The 15857-nt window shown below is 43.3% G+C and overlaps 1 long non-coding RNA gene across 1 annotated transcript; it reads left to right on the top strand.

Moving 5' to 3' along the window:
* The first annotated feature begins 1509 nt into the window (after nt 1-1509).
* Nucleotides 1510-14187, top strand: LOC137379098 (uncharacterized). The gene is made up of 3 exons (XR_010976736.1): nt 1510-1765; nt 3103-3227; nt 10231-14187. It is a non-coding gene; the product is annotated as an uncharacterized lncRNA (long non-coding RNA).
* The last annotated feature ends 1670 nt before the right edge of the window (nt 14188-15857 follow it).

The following is a 15857-nucleotide window of genomic DNA, read 5'->3' as shown; positions in this document are numbered from 1 at the left end:
GCCACCTCCAGCGTGATGCCACTACCAAATGCATCTTCCCCTCCCTTCCCCTGTCAGAATTCTGAAGGGATTGTTCCCTCCGTGACACCCTGGTCCACTCCTCCATTACCCCCACCACCTCATCCCCTTCCCACGGCACCTTCCCCTGCAATCGTAGGAGGTGTAATACCTGCCCATTTACCTCCTCTTTCCTCACTATCCCAGGCCCCAAACACTCCTTTCAGGTGAAGCAGTGATTTACTTGTACTTCTTTCAATGTAGTATACTGTATTTGCTGCTCACAATGTGGTCTCCTCTACATTGGGAGACCAAACGCAAACTGGGTGACCGCTTTGTGGAACACCTCCGTTCAGTGTGCAAGCAGGACCCTGAGCTTCCAGTTGCTTGCCATTTCAACACTCCCCCCTGCTCTCATGCTCACATCTTTGTCCTGGGATTGCTGCAGTGTTCCAGTGAACATCAACGCAAGATGGAGGAACAGCATCTCATTTATCGATTAGGCACACTACAGCCTGCCGGACTGAACATTGAGTTCAATAATTTCAGAGCATGACAGCCCCCCATTTTACTTTTATTTTTAGTTATTTTTTTATTTTTCCTTTTTATTAATACATATTATTTTGTGTTCATTTTATTTCATTTCATCTTAGTTTGTTCAGTTTGCTTACCCACTTTTTTTTTCATGTTTGTACTTGCGGCTGTTCAATTTACAGTCCATTAACACCCTATCTGTACTAATGCTTTGTCTTTCAACACACCATTAACATATTGTTCGCCTTTGCTCCACTACCTTCTGGTCAGCTATTCTGTGACCTTGTCCTATCTACACCTTCTCCTTTGTTATCTCTTGCCCCAACCCCACTTTACTTGCTTATAACCTTTCACATTTCTAATATTTGCCAGGTCTGAAGAAGGGTCACTGACCTGAAACGTTAACTCTGCTTCTCTCTCCACAGATGCTGCCAGACCTGCTGAGTATTTCCAACATTTCTTGTTTTTATTTCAGATTTCCAGCATCCGCAGTATTTTGCTTTGAATAAAAGTTTTTTGTTTCATTTTGCTGTGTTTTTTCAATAATTTCAGTGTATAATAACTCGGGTTGCAATAGACATTACTGCCATTGACAAGTCATTATTTCCAGGTACAAACAATGACCCTGCATTCTCAACGCCAATAAGATATATTTATCACACATATGCATACATATATATAATTAAATTAGCAAATAAATAACACATTTCTTTTCAATAAAGTGCAACTTAGCAACACTCGCATTTCAATCTGTTAAACACTCATTACATTGTGAAAACAAAGCTGTTGTTCCATGGGAAGCATATCTGTGATGCAATCACAAGTTAAAGAATGATAGCAGCGTACCAAATGCACTGACATTTACTTTAATGGTTATTCAGTAACTTGAATGACTATGTTGGTCACAAATAAACCTGGTCATCAGACAAAAGGAGTGGCTTTATTGTGCGATAGTGTGTTAGACTACAGGTGAGCTATCTGAAGCTTACCCTGCATCAATTTTCACCTTTCCTGTCCTGAAGATCTTTGAGGAGAAATTGATCTGTGTCATGTCCGGCTATTGGACATGCAAAAAGCAGGGGTGGGGCGGCCAAGTGTATGTGTCACCTGCCTGAACAGGCAGTTGATTGTTTCATTGCACTAATCATGGCCTAAAGTCTATTTTGGGATCCTTTTCCCAAACTTGGCCTAACATAATGTCCTTAAAGGGACCGCTAGAGGCCAGCGGAAGAAGGTAAGCAAAATGTTTCACTAATGTTAATGTGGATCCAAGAGGAGTAAGCGAGCTGTTCCTGGTTTCCCAGCAATACTCTGTGCTGAGATCCTGACCTTACCCCTCCTGTTTACAGCCCCTGTAAGGACTCCATTCCATTCTCCCAGTTTCTCTGTTTCCGACGCATCTGCTCTGATGATGCTACCTTCCATGACAGCGCATCTGATATGTCTTCCTTTTTCCTCAATCGAGGATTTCCCCCCACTGTTGTTGACAGGGCCCTCAACCGTGCCCGGCCCATTTCCCACACCTCGACCCTCACCCCTTCCCCTCCCACCCAGACCCGCAACAGGGTTCCCCTTGTCCTCACCTTCCACCCCATCAGCCTCCATATCCAAAGGATCATCCTCCGCCATTTCCGCCACCTCCAGCGTGATGCCACTACCAAATGCATCTTCCCTCCCCTCCCCGTCAGCATTCCGAAGGGATTGTTCCCTCCGTGACACCCTGGTCCACTCCTCCATTACCCCCACCACCTCATCCCCTTCCCATGGCACCTTCCCCTGCAATTGCAGGAGGTGTAATACCTGCCCATTTACCTCCTCTCTCCTCACTATCCCAGGCCCCAAACACTCCTTTCAGGTGAAGCAGCGATTTACTTGTACTTCTTTCAATGTAGTATACTGTATTCGCTGCTCACAATGTGGTCTCCTTTACATTGGGTAGACCAAACGCAAACTGGGTGACCGCTTTGTGGAACACCTCCGTTCAGTCTGCAAGCAAGACCCCGAGCTTCCGGTTGCTTGCCATTTCAACACACCCCCCTGCTCTCATGCTCACGCCTCTATCCTGGAATTGCTGCAGTGTTCCAGTGAACATCAACGCAAGCTCGAGGAACAGCATCTCATTTATCGATTAGGCACACTACAGCCTGCCGGACTGAACATTGAGTTCAATCATTTCAGAGCATGACGGGCCCCCCATTTTACTTTTATTTTTAGTTATTTTTTCTTTTTTTAATTTTTACATTTTTTACAATTTTTTTTTTGTTTGTTTCATTTCATCTTAGTTTGTTCAGTTTGCTTACCCATGTTTGTACGTGCTGCTGTTCAATCTTCAGTCCGTTAACACCCTATCTGTACTAATCCTTTGCCTTTCAACACACCATTAACATATTGTTTGCCTTTGCTTCATGACCTTTTGGTCAGCTATGTGGTCTTATCCAATCTACACCTTCTCCTTTGTTATCTCTTGCCTTACCCCAATTACTTGCTTATAACCTTTCACATTTCTAATATTTTCCAGTTCTGAAGAAGGGGCACTGACCCAAAACGTTAACTCTGCTTCTCTTTCCACAGATGCTGAAAGTCCTCATCCCTGGAACCATTCTCGTGAATCTTTTCTGTACTCTCTCCAATGCCCTCACTTCTTTACTAAAGTGCGGTGCCCAGAACTGGATGCAATACAATAACGGAAAATAATGGTGAGGACAGGGTGCTTTATGTTCAATGATGCAAAGTATTCAGAAAAGATAGGGAAGGGAAAAAGGGAGGTGGGGTGGCAGGACGGACTAGGGAAGACAGTGTTGAAAAGCAAATGTCCTTGAGGGGGCAAAGGCAGAATCCAGTTGGTTAGAGTTGAGAAGCCGAAAGGAGATGATCAAACTACTGGGGATACTCTATATAGTGAGAGAGAGATAGAGGAGCAAATCTGCAGGGAAATAACGGAGACATACAAGAAGGAAAGAGTGGTGATATTGGGGAACTTTAATTACCAAAATATTAATTGGGATAGTGTTAGAGTAAAGGGAAAGGAGGAGGATGAATTTCTGAAATGTGTTCAGGAGGACTTCTTTGAAGAGTATGTTCTGGGTCCAACTAGGAAGGAGGCATTGCTGGATCTGGTAATGGGGAATGAGGTGGGCCAAGTGGACCAAGTGTATGTAGGGGAGCACTTGGGTAAGAGTGATCATTGTATCATAAAGTTTAGATTAGCAATGGAGAAGAGCAAAGAACAATTTAAAGTAGAACTTCTAAATTGGAAGAGGGGTAACTTCAAGGGGCTGAGAAGGGATCTAGCCATGGAAAATGGAACCAAGGATTGACAAGCTGAACGGTGACGGAACAATGGGTGATCTTTAAGGAGGAGATGTTTCAGGTACAGGCTCGGTACATTCCAACAAGGGTGAAAGGTAGGGGAATCAAAACCAGGGCTCCTTGGATGACGAGGGAGGTAGAGAATATGAGAATATGATGAAATTTAAAAAAAGAGGGTGTATGATGCATGACAGGTAAATTCTTCAAGAGAGAACCAAGCCATATACAATAATTTGAGAGGGAAGTGATGAGGAAAATGAGACTGGCAAAGAGAGAATATGAGAATAGAATGGCAATCAACAGCCTTCACCTGGTCTGACCGTAACAGGGTTTTATTTTTAAAACACACTGTGTTTTTAGCTTCCCCTTGGTGAATCCTTGTTCACCAATTTCCAATTATAAGGCAAAGAACCAGCACAAACAGGTTTTCTAAGGTTTAAAGAAGAAAAGTTGAAATTTATTAAACTTGAACCTAAACTCTAATTCAGTTGACGACTACAGATACGACACACCCACACTAGCATGCATACATGATACACACATGCTAATAGAGACAGAAAAGAGCAGAAGAAAAATAAAGTGGAAAAGTTTGAGGCAATAGCTGAAGAGCTTTTGTTACAGTTCTTCGAGATCACTGTAGAGTCCTTGATTGTAGGTAGATCTTTCTTTTCGTTGGGGCCCAGTATTCTTCTTAAACCTTGTTCGCTGTAGCACACTTCTCTCTCTTGGGGATCATGTGTCTTCAGTGGATTCAGAGGCTTGTGAGAAAGAGATGGGAGCAGACAGGAGAGATCTTCAGTCCAGGAGCAAACAGACACTCTCAGTTCAAACTGTTTGTACAATTCAGAAAACCCAGATTGCCAAGCAGGTTAGTCATGTGACTAATTGGTCGGACCACGTCTTGGATTATATCACCTTAGCAGTCTCTGGAATGCTCCTCTTACACACAATACCTGGTGATTTCGGTCCATTGTGAGTTCAATGTGTCAGGGAATGGTCCTTTGTCCTTCCAAGCACCGTCTGCTAATATGCACATATCTTTCCCAGCCACGGCTGATCTGTTTAACAAGTCCTTTCTTCACTCCAGTAACAGTTTAAAATCAACGTTCATGACAAAATTAATGTGCCTCATTCTTGACAGGTGGTGACCGAGCATGACAATAGTAAACGGGCAGTAAGAGGAAATGTGGGTCCCATAACATACAAGGCTATGGGCCAAGTGCAGGGAAATGGGATTAGTTAGGATGGGTGCTTGATGGTCGGCGCAGGCGCGTTGGGCCGAAGGGCCTGTTTCTGTGCTGTAAAACTCTATGACTCTATGTGTGTTTGCTAATGGTCAGGTCACCTGCTCAGTCAGGTCATTGGCTGAGTGATAAATTTCAACATGACCCTGACTGTGTTTGAACTAACGTGTCCAGGATACATATCTCTTAGAATCTTGGCTTATTGGGCCTTAATTGAATTTAATTCCAAAATGTAGCCTTTGATAAATCTGGGCTACAACATTAATTTACTGAGGAAATTGTAAGCAACAGTTGAAAGAAGATTTAAAATCTGTTTTTGGTTAAACAGGAAGATGCTGGATCGCCTGAACTGGTATCAGACACCCAACATTGAAAAGAGAAATGAATCTCACGCATGCCATTTTTTGTGTGTACATAATCTGCTTTTGGTTCGCCTGAGCAAGTAAAGTAAAACAAATGGAAAGCATAAATCAGGAGCTCTTTACAGCAAAGGGACTGTCTCCAGAGAAGCTAATCCTTCAGAGTTCATTAGCAATCTTTCAGTGTGAAGGTTATTTAAATGTCATAAAAAATCCAGGTGCAAAATGAGTCTAAGATTTAATCAACTTCTCATTCATTATTCTAACTCTGCCAAAATAGAGACAAAGGATAGTGCCTGATGTTTAATCTACAGCCTGAGTCCATTGATCATAGAAATAGACCCATCAGAGATTTATACATTACTGTCCAGAACTATTCTAATTTGTCTGGAGGAAAATATATCAAAGTTCTGTATGGAGGAGATTAGCAGTGACTGCAGGACAAATATCAAGGTTTTTACTGTGTCAATATTGAATTCTAGGACCGAGAGTGCTAGTTACACTTGCAAATGAATAGCATTGAAGCCATAACTCTGTGCAGTGTGGGAATCATATGAATTTAGTTTTGTAAAATTTCACAATACATATTGGAAAAGTTATCATTAATCTTTTGATTCAGTGACTGAACAAAACTTAAATGGTATCAGCACATGGCTGCTCTGTATATATACTTTAGTGCAAATGAAATAGTTAGGCGAAAGGACAGCTAAATCTGGTGACACAGCCAAACAACTACACCAGGCTAGTGGGTAGGACTATGGCAGATAAAATTTAATACAAAGAAATGTAGGATGTTACACACTGGAAGGAAAATAAAAGATAGTTTCTCATTAAATGGTGCTGAACTAGCTGGAGGAGAGCTTGACACAAGATCCAATATTCACCAAAGATTGTGGAGCACCAATCAACAAATCAAACCAATGTTGAGATATGTTGCTGAATCAGTAGGATACAAATATAAGATTGTCACACTGCAACTGTCCATCCTACGGTCAGTGCGGACTCTGAGCATGGCCCGTCCCACTGGCCAATCTCAGACCTGTCTCAGACTGGAAGCAGCAGAAAATCACACAGCCAGGAGGCCACTTGGACATTCAATGGATAGACAAACACATTCATAAATATGATAGGGTTCTGCCAAAGTGGAAAAATCTTACCAAAATATTTAAAAACTAGCTGCAATTAAAATCTATATGCTGGCTTAATTCAACACAAATGTTGTGAATACAATGCGGTGCTTTTTAACAGAAAGACTGAAGGTAGCTGAGCTGAGGAGAGTTGGGCTGAATTGGTTGGAACATTCACAAACTGAGAGATTAGACTCGCTGCTGCAGTTAGAAAGGGCAAAAGAAGAAAGCATCAAACATATAAACATCGACAAAAATAACTCAGCATGAAAGGTGCCTTTCTTACATTTGATGAGATGAATATAAAAACTTCTCTAAATATTTCTATATTTTTGTTGTATATTCAGTTATTCATCTTTTGTTCAAAAATTAACTTTGATTTTAAAAAACCTAAGGCAAGGTCTGATGTTGTAATGTTCCAGGTAATTTACAGAAATATTTTCTGTGTGTTGTCCTTCTAAACTATCAGAAGTGTACTTCGATATAGCAAGCCAGTGGAAATACTCTCAGGAAGCTGAGATCCACCTATGAGAGTAATCTAAAAATTCAGAAGTGAAATATTCGAAAGTGAGACAGGGAGAAAGGTACAGAAACATAACATTCAGGAAAAACTTTCTTTAATTTTTCTTCTGAATCAGTGGCAGCAACAAATCTCCTTTCCTTGATTTTCCCAACCGTAGAAATTCCCAAGTTTTCTTGGTGGAATTCTGAGTGCAAGTCCGCGTCTTGTTTTTCCTTTGTACAATGAGGGTGAATTTACATTAGGGTTCTCCTGCTCATTCACTGTAACTTCAGTGGAAATCTGCAGAAATACAGCCTGACTGCTGTGCAGGCCATTTTTCCAGAGTTGGATGGGCACCTGAGGAAAATAAACTTGCAGGACTACAGGGATAGAGCTGGAGAATGGCATAGATTGGATTGCTCTACAGAGAGTCAGTGTGAACTAGATGGGCTGAATGGCCTTCTTCTGTGCCATAATGATTCTATGACTATGTGTGAGATTTTACCGGCCCCCGGGTGACAGCCTAGGAGGCGGGAGGGGAGCGGGGGGCAGTAAAATGCTGGGGAGCCATGTAGGTAAGGCTCCCCAACGCAGTCCCACTATTGGGTCTTTTTCCATCAGAGGGAATGGCAGCAGCTTGAACAACCCAGCAACAGGAGGCGGGTGGTGACTTTAGGCAATTAAAGGCCCAAGCAAAGGCCATGTTCCAGGGCCGTCGGCATTTTTCCAGTGGTGGAGCAGCCCCACTGTGGCCAGCTGCATGGCGGTGGACACCCAGCAGCTTTCCCAGGGTGGGGGGTTGCCATCGCATTCAGAGGCTGCGTGGCCCAAGAGCAGGGCCCCCAGCAGTGAAAACTGTCCTCAGGGCCCCGACACCATCACTGGACTGGGTACCCCTCCAATCACTGCGGCCTACCTGCCTAGCCCTGGCAGAGAAAAACATGTTCGACTAACTTGTGAGGTCACCTCAAAATGGAGGTGCCCTCTCGTTCTCCTACTCTCCTCAGCAGCGGCCACTGCTCACAGCACTGCCGAGGCTGCAGAGCTGTCGGCCCTCTGATTGGGCCAGCAGTATGGAGAGTCAGCCTGTCATCCTTAATTGGACAGTGGGCCCGGCAGTGGCCAATTAAGAGGCTGCCACTGGGAAGATTGTTGTTGTGTTTCTGCTGCCCGCCCGCAGAGACTCTGGACGCACATTTGGTCCTGACATTGGGACTTACCCCCTACAGGGAAAATCCTGTCCTATGACTCTGTGATGACAATCCTGGAAGATCAAATGACCTTTTCTTGACCCTGAAATTAACTTTTAACGAGTTCTTGTCAGTTAGTTTCAGCGATATCCCTTCCAATGAGATGTCAACAAACATCTTCAAAAAATATCATATGATGGAAAGTGACAAACTCAAGATCTGATGCTAAATTGGAGATAATTTTAACTTAATCTGTTCAGTAGCCCCTTGTTTTACATCAATTTCATATTCCATTGACTTCAATGGAAGTAGCGAGGTGTAAAATGAGTTGCCACATCAACTCCAATCCTGCACATTAGCATAAAGTTTATGATTGTTTCAGCTAGAAAGTTCCAAACTTATTAAAGAGTTGTCTTTGCAAGGAAGCTCCTAAAAGATAAAAATACTTATGGCATTTATTCGGGGGAAAATATTTTATGTATTACAGATGGAATTAATTAGTGTACCACTATCATTTCACAATAAGAGCTCTTTTTAGCATAACCATTTACATTTTATTAACAATTTGTACTTTTCACAGTTAATAGTCAGCTACAGATTAAAGGGTGATAAAAATGAGTAGACAATCTTATAATGAGAATGCAAGATTATCTTTTATATATAAATTAATTGACACGTGGAAGTGAATTATAAACTTTAAACTAATTGAGGGGCGTCATACAGATTTTAAAATTTAGTAATTTGTAAATTCCATGGCTAAAACACAGCCTCACGCTGGTTGGAATCTGTCAATTTGTGTAAAATATCTGAACGCTTTCTAAAATTAGGAATGATTGCTACTTAGTAATTCCAGGATCTTAAGTTTTGCAATGTTCACAAAGGCTATTAAAGTGACTCATGCCATAATTACACTGGTTAATGTTGGTTAAAAGCTGGATAAAGAGACACACAAGAAAAGTAAAGTTCAACCACTTGGGGATCAAGGAGACAACTCCTTGTTTTATTGTAGACAATGAAATATTTAGGTGGTAGCTACAATTGAACATTCCCTCAATGAGAACAGGTGAATATCATAATGGCAATGGGCTCCCCTCCTCCACCCTTCACCTGTACTGCCCAGGATTTGTTGAAGGGGTGGGGGAATTGAGGAAGCAAAGATGGCAATGCTGATTGACATGCAAATCGCTCCAGGGTTTCGAATGAATCCTCTGAGGCCTATTTTATTTCACCCAGGATTAGAGTCATAGAGTAATAGAGTTATACAGCACAGAAACAGGCCCTTTGGCCCAATGCACCTGCACTGACCATCAATCTAATCCCATTTTCCAGCACTTGGCCCGTAGCCTTGTATGCTATGGCATTTCAAGTGCTCATCTAAATACGTCTTAAATGTTGTGAGGGTTCCTGCCTCTACCACCCCTTCAGGCAGTGTGTTCCAGATTCCAACCACCCTCTGGGTGAAAGAATTTTTCCTCAACTCCCCTCTAAACCTCCTGCCCCTTACCTTAAATCTATGCCCCCTGGTTATTGTATCCCATATGCCTTCCTAACCACCTTATCTACCTGTGCTGCTGCCTTCAGTGATCGATGGACAAGTACACCAAGGTCCCTCTGACCCTCTATACTTCCTAGGGTCTTACCATCCATTGTATATTCCCTTGCCTTGTTAGTCCTCCCAAAATGCATCACCTCACACTTCTCAGGATTAAATTCCATTTGCCACTGCTCTGCCTATTTTACCAGCACATCTATATCATCCTGTAATCTAAGGCTCTCCTCCTCATTATTTATGACACCACCATGTGTCATCTGCGAACTTACTGATCATACCTCCTATATTCACGTCTAAATCATTAATGGACACTACAAACAGTAAGGGTCCCAGCACTGGTCCCTGCAATTCATCACTGGTTATAGGCTTCCAATCGCAAAAACAATCCTTGACCATCACCTTCTGATTGTTTCTAGTGGCTGTTTAAATCAAGGACTGGCTGGAAATTAGAATGGATCAACACCGTTAAATCTGTGAAGGTTTTCTGCACAATTTGCATTCTATTACCTCCCAGAGACACATGGGTGTACTCAAGGATGCCCTGGACTTTGGGGAACCCTGTTCGCACTGTCGCCTGGCGACAGCAATTAGAGGAAGAAGAGGAGGAGTGGGGTCAGAAGGTTGGCATCAGTCATTGTTACCCTCCCGACTGCATGTATAGGCAAAAGCAGAACTGCCCAAACTGTTAGAGGAGCAACTGGAATCATGTTCACTTTGGGGAATAGTGTAAACAGACAATGCCAATTCAATTGCCCATGATACATCTTTCCCCATTTTCACTTCCATTGATTTATTTAGAGATACAGCACTGAAACAGGCCCTTCAGCCCACCAAGTCTGTGCCAACCACCCATTTAAACTAATCCTACATTAACCCCATGTTCTCTACCACATCCCCACCATACTCCCTACACTGGGAGCAATTTACAATGGCCAATTTACCGATCAACCTGCAAGTCTTTGGCTGTGGGAGGAAACCGGAGCATCCGGCGGAAACCCACGCAGACACAGGGAGAACTTGCAAACTCCACACCAGGCAGTACCCAGAACTGAACCCGGGTCACTGGAGCTGTGAGGCTAACCACTGCGCCACTGTGCTGCCCTTCAGGATATACAATGGGGGTCGGGGGGCTGAATTAGTATCATCCATTGTATACTGTCACCCAAAGTTCACATTGCTCCCAGCAAATTGTAGTCTCAGATTGAGGGAGGCTCTGACAGAGTTCTGTCACAATGCTGCCAAACTCCACAAAAGTATCATGTTTTCGGTGACTGCAAAAGTCACTTCAGCGAGAACTTTTTTGCTTCAGGCTTATTCCTGGTTCCAATGGGCACATCAGTGACATTGGTCAATTTACAGTGTTTATGCTGTCCCGTCTAAAGAAAGGAACCGCAGAGATAGGTTAGATGAAGAATTTCACAAGCTATCCTTGTAAATAAAAAGACACGTAGGAGCAATTCAGTTAAATATCAGCAAGTGTTTTTCGTTCCCGGTTCAGTCTGAGGTATGTGTTGTATTGAGGGTACATGGCTACTGCGGTCTTCCTATAGGGAATGGGAGTATCAGACCTGCCTATAGTGTCTGCCCCTGCTATCACCTGAGGATAATGGGGAAGTGTGGTTTTAGGCTACCCGTCTGTCCTCGTGGCACCAGAGAGCTGGAGATTCAAAAAAGCTAGTGAAATCTTAGACGGCCTTAAAGGAAGTTTTCCTGATGGCTCAGAGGATTCATTTACTCGCTCTTCTGGTAACATGTTGGTAGATCCTGAAGGTGGCTGTGCTGCAAAAGGCTTCAGCATCCCTGTGCTAGGGAGGTGATGTTCGCCAAGGGTTCAACTCCTGATTGATGTCCAGTGACTGCCTCCTGACACTGTGAGCATTTAGCTTTGATTAAACAGTCTGATGACGTTCACTGAGCTAGCCGTGTTTCCTTCCTATTGATTTTCAGTAGATCTGGGGGGGCTGGATTTTGTGCTGGAGCTGGGGCTCGTGACGCTAGGCCTAAAAGGCAGGGGTAACCCCGCCTCTGCATTTTCTTGGCCCCCTTGGAGAGATCCTTTGGTCTTTTTGTGTCAGAGTGTTAGGAGGCAGGATCCCTGTCCCTTTAAAGACTTTAAAAGAACAGGGATCCCGCCTCCAAAGCTGCCAGCCAATCAAAGGGCCAGCAGCTCAGCAGTATTGGCAGCGCCACTAGGTGGGGTAACCACTGTCAGTACTGCAGAGGCCTTGGACCCAGGCCCAGCGCCGGAACCCCAGATCAGAGGTTGGTGAGGTGGAGTAGCTGGGGCCAGTCTGGAAGGCCACTGTGAGGAGGGTCCTGGGGGGTGATCTTGCAGTCCAGTGGGAGGGGCATCCCAGGGAATGTATTTGTTTCCAAGCAGGGGTCGCCCGTGGGCCACAAATTGCCCATGGATGAGAGACCACTCCCACAAGCCCACAGGGAGGGTGCCTCACTTTACAAGGCATCCTCCCCACGTGGTGGAGACCCCCCCCCCCCCCCGCTGCTGGTAAGATCCCAGCGGCAGCGGGAAGAGGCCCCTAATTGGCCGTTCAGAGGCCACTTAAGGGCATCAATTGGCCTCTGGGTGGGAAGGCTTTCATCAGCCTATCCCACCCCTGGGAAGATCACTGGGTGATACGGAGGTGATGGGCCCTCTGCCCCAAATGCCCCCACTCCCCCCACCACCAGTTGTGATACCCCCTGGCCCCTCCACTACCAATGCTGCCTCTGGGAGCCCATAAAATCCTGCCTGACTGGGTGGAGATAGAAAGTTACTCAGTGATACAATCCACTTATATATAGGCAGACCCGTGTAAGTTAGATACTGAGGAGGGAAACTCAGCTTCCACCATGGGATGCTGGATGCAGGGAGTGCTGTTTGACACTAGTGTCCTGCAGGGATAGAGCAATGAAGAGGATTTCAAGGCTTCAGCAATAGATCACCTGGAGCAAAAGCTCTCCTCGCACAGCTGTATACATGATACAACATCAAATTTTAAAATTTAAAAAGAAAAGTAATGTAATTTACCTGAGGCCCCCGGCCTGGCCTGACCCTGTCCTCCTCTATGGGTGATCCCAGGGCAGGAAATGTTGTATGGATCTTTGGGACATCTCTGGATTAAATGTCACTGAACATTTCTCAAATTTGAGTTAATGGATTCTGAAGAGGAAGAAAGGAAATGAAGAAGGTGAAAAAGATCCAAGTTTTGAATCTGCTGATATATTATCTGTAATTTAATTTAACACACTTTTATTTAGTGCTGTTTGCGATATAATAATCCTTTGTGCACGGTTTTAACGAATATATTAACCCCTTTATTTAAAATCCTTAACATCTCTGTTAAAGTTGTGAAGAACAATCCAAAAAATATCAGAGGAATAATATTTAACACAACATATCAATAATGAATAAATATCACAAACAGTCATATCTCGGCTGCAGTAATTAAGTGGAAACCATTTATAATGTATTTGTGTGTCTTTGTGTCACTGAGCAAAAGCTGTGATCAAGGAATTCAGCTTTAAAGGTAATGCAAGCTGACAGTTTGACAAATATTTGCTGTTGTGATATGTGATGCTTTTACACATCTATCAATTTGATTTTTAAATAGCTGGTAACCGTGAAGATTCTTAGCTGAAGTTTCTCAGTAGATTCCACTCAATGAAAATTCAAATTTCAAACGCAGGGTGTGAAAACAAATTCCATTCAATCCACCAATCAATCAAAGTGATTTACTGGCTCCATCCTTTTAAAGTCAATGTCTGAGTGGGAGGAGATCAGAAGCTAAAAGCTTCATATTTTATGGAAAGTAGTTAATGAAACTTAAAATCAAGGCACAAAAAGTTTCTGAAAAATATAAATCTGATTTTAGACAGATAGTTTGAGGACAGAGAAGCTTGCTGCTAATGTAACTGGCCTTGATTAAACAAAGAACCACACTATTTGAGTTATACATAAACACAGTTATTATAAACTGTAGCAGGAATGCTGTTCTGCTTCTTATTAAAACTTCAAATCATCTTTCGATGAAATGCTATTGGGAAAGTAGTAATAAGTTACGCTTTTATAGAGCTTTTATACATTCATTAAAAAAATATATAAATTGGACTGTGGATAAGAGGTTCTTTGGGAATACTGCTCTGCCCCAATTTTATAACTAGCTTAGGAAATACTTCATGCCTTTATTTTGCTTTTTACCATGGGACATTCTCAGCTAGAGCAGATTCAGCTATTAGGATAATGAATTTGGTTAAAAACATTCTGCTTGTCTCAGTTCTCAATGTGCAGCTATTGATCTACTCGGCTGAGTGACAGGATGGTTGCATTACAATAACTGACAGCGCGCGCTGAGATTGTATGCTTTTTGCCAATAAAATAGAGTCTGAAATTTAATGTGTGAATGCTCTCTGTGCTTGTCTGAAATTCTTCTCTGTGTAATTTTAGCCCAACTTTTAACTGGCTTATAGTAAGTGGATTGATGCCTCCATTAAGTTAAGAAGATGGGAAATGTGTTTTTCTGGTTTCATTGTACAGATTATGGGCAATATTTTGATTGTTTGCCATAAGGAAGGAAACGTAAAAACAAATCACTGCCCCATGCTCCATTTGTATATGAAGTTGGAATGGGAGTTCTGAATTAGATCCTGTTAGATGAGCAAGCAGCTCCTTCCAGATAAGGGAGAATAGATAAAATCTGGGGTCACAGGCCCTGATCAGAGAGCAGCAGCTAGAAGCAACAAGCCGAGAGCAACAGGCTGAATGAGTGAGTGCAAAGAACAGGCTACGAGGGTGAAAGATTAGAGGATGAAATTGGATCTGCCTATGCCCATTTTTCAAGCAGAAAATGGGGGTGGGGGGATGTGCGAATTTTGCAAGACTATGTGCCGTGTCCCAAGGACGTCTGAAATATGCTGGACCAGTTGATTTTCCATATGTTAATAGTGGGCCTATTGCCTGTTTTAGGATGCTGGGTGCTGGACCTGCTCCACTTAGATATGACCATGTAAGTGGGTACCATTTTTCATAAGCATTTGAGACAGGAGGAACAGGAATGCTCATCCCAGATCCACAATATTCCTGAGGACTATTGTCTCACTTCTCCAACCCACCTAAAAACAGCAGACCTAAATTACAGTGTAGTAATGGCTGAGCTGTCTCAGGAGGCTCAATAGACATTGGCAGCACGCAATCACACAGTACACGCAATCACACAGTATACGCAATCACACAGTACATGCAGTTACACAGTATCTGCAGTCACACAATACACGCAGTTACACAGTACACGCAATCACACAGTACACGCAGTTACACAGTATCTGCAGTCACACAAGACACGAAGTCACACAGTATCTGCAGTCACACAGTACACGCAATCACACAGTACCCGCAGTTACACAGTACACGCAATCACACAGTACATGCAGTTACACAGTATCTGCAGTCACACAGTACACGCAGTTACACAGTACACACAGTACACACAATCACACAGTACATGCAGTCACACAGTACACGCAGTCACACAGTACATGCAGTCACACAGTACACGCAATCACACAGTGCACGCAGTTACACATGTACACGCAATCACAAAGTACACGCAGTTACACAGTATCAGCAGTCACACAGTACACGCAGTTACACAGTACACACAGTACACACAATCACACAGTACATGCAATCACACAGTACACACAATCACACAGTACACACAGTCACACAGTACACGCAATCACACAGGACATGCAGTTACACAGTACACGCAATCACACAGTACACGCAGTTACACAGTATCTGCAGTCACACAGTACATGCAGATACACAGTACATGCAGTTACACAGTACACACAGTACACGCAATCACACAGTACACGCAGTCACACAGTACACGCAGTCACACAGTATCTGCAGTCACGCAGTTACACAGTACATGCAGTTACACGGTATCTGCAGTCACACAGTACACGCAGTTACACAGTACATGCAGTTATACAGTATCTGCAGTCACACAGTACACGCAGTTACACAGTACATGCAGTT

Source organism: Heterodontus francisci, chromosome 2 (genome assembly GCF_036365525.1).
Source record: "Heterodontus francisci isolate sHetFra1 chromosome 2, sHetFra1.hap1, whole genome shotgun sequence".
NCBI lineage: Eukaryota > Metazoa > Chordata > Chondrichthyes > Heterodontiformes > Heterodontidae > Heterodontus > Heterodontus francisci.
The sequence above is the reverse complement of the archived record's forward strand: the minus strand, read 5'-3'. Positions and strand labels throughout refer to the sequence as shown.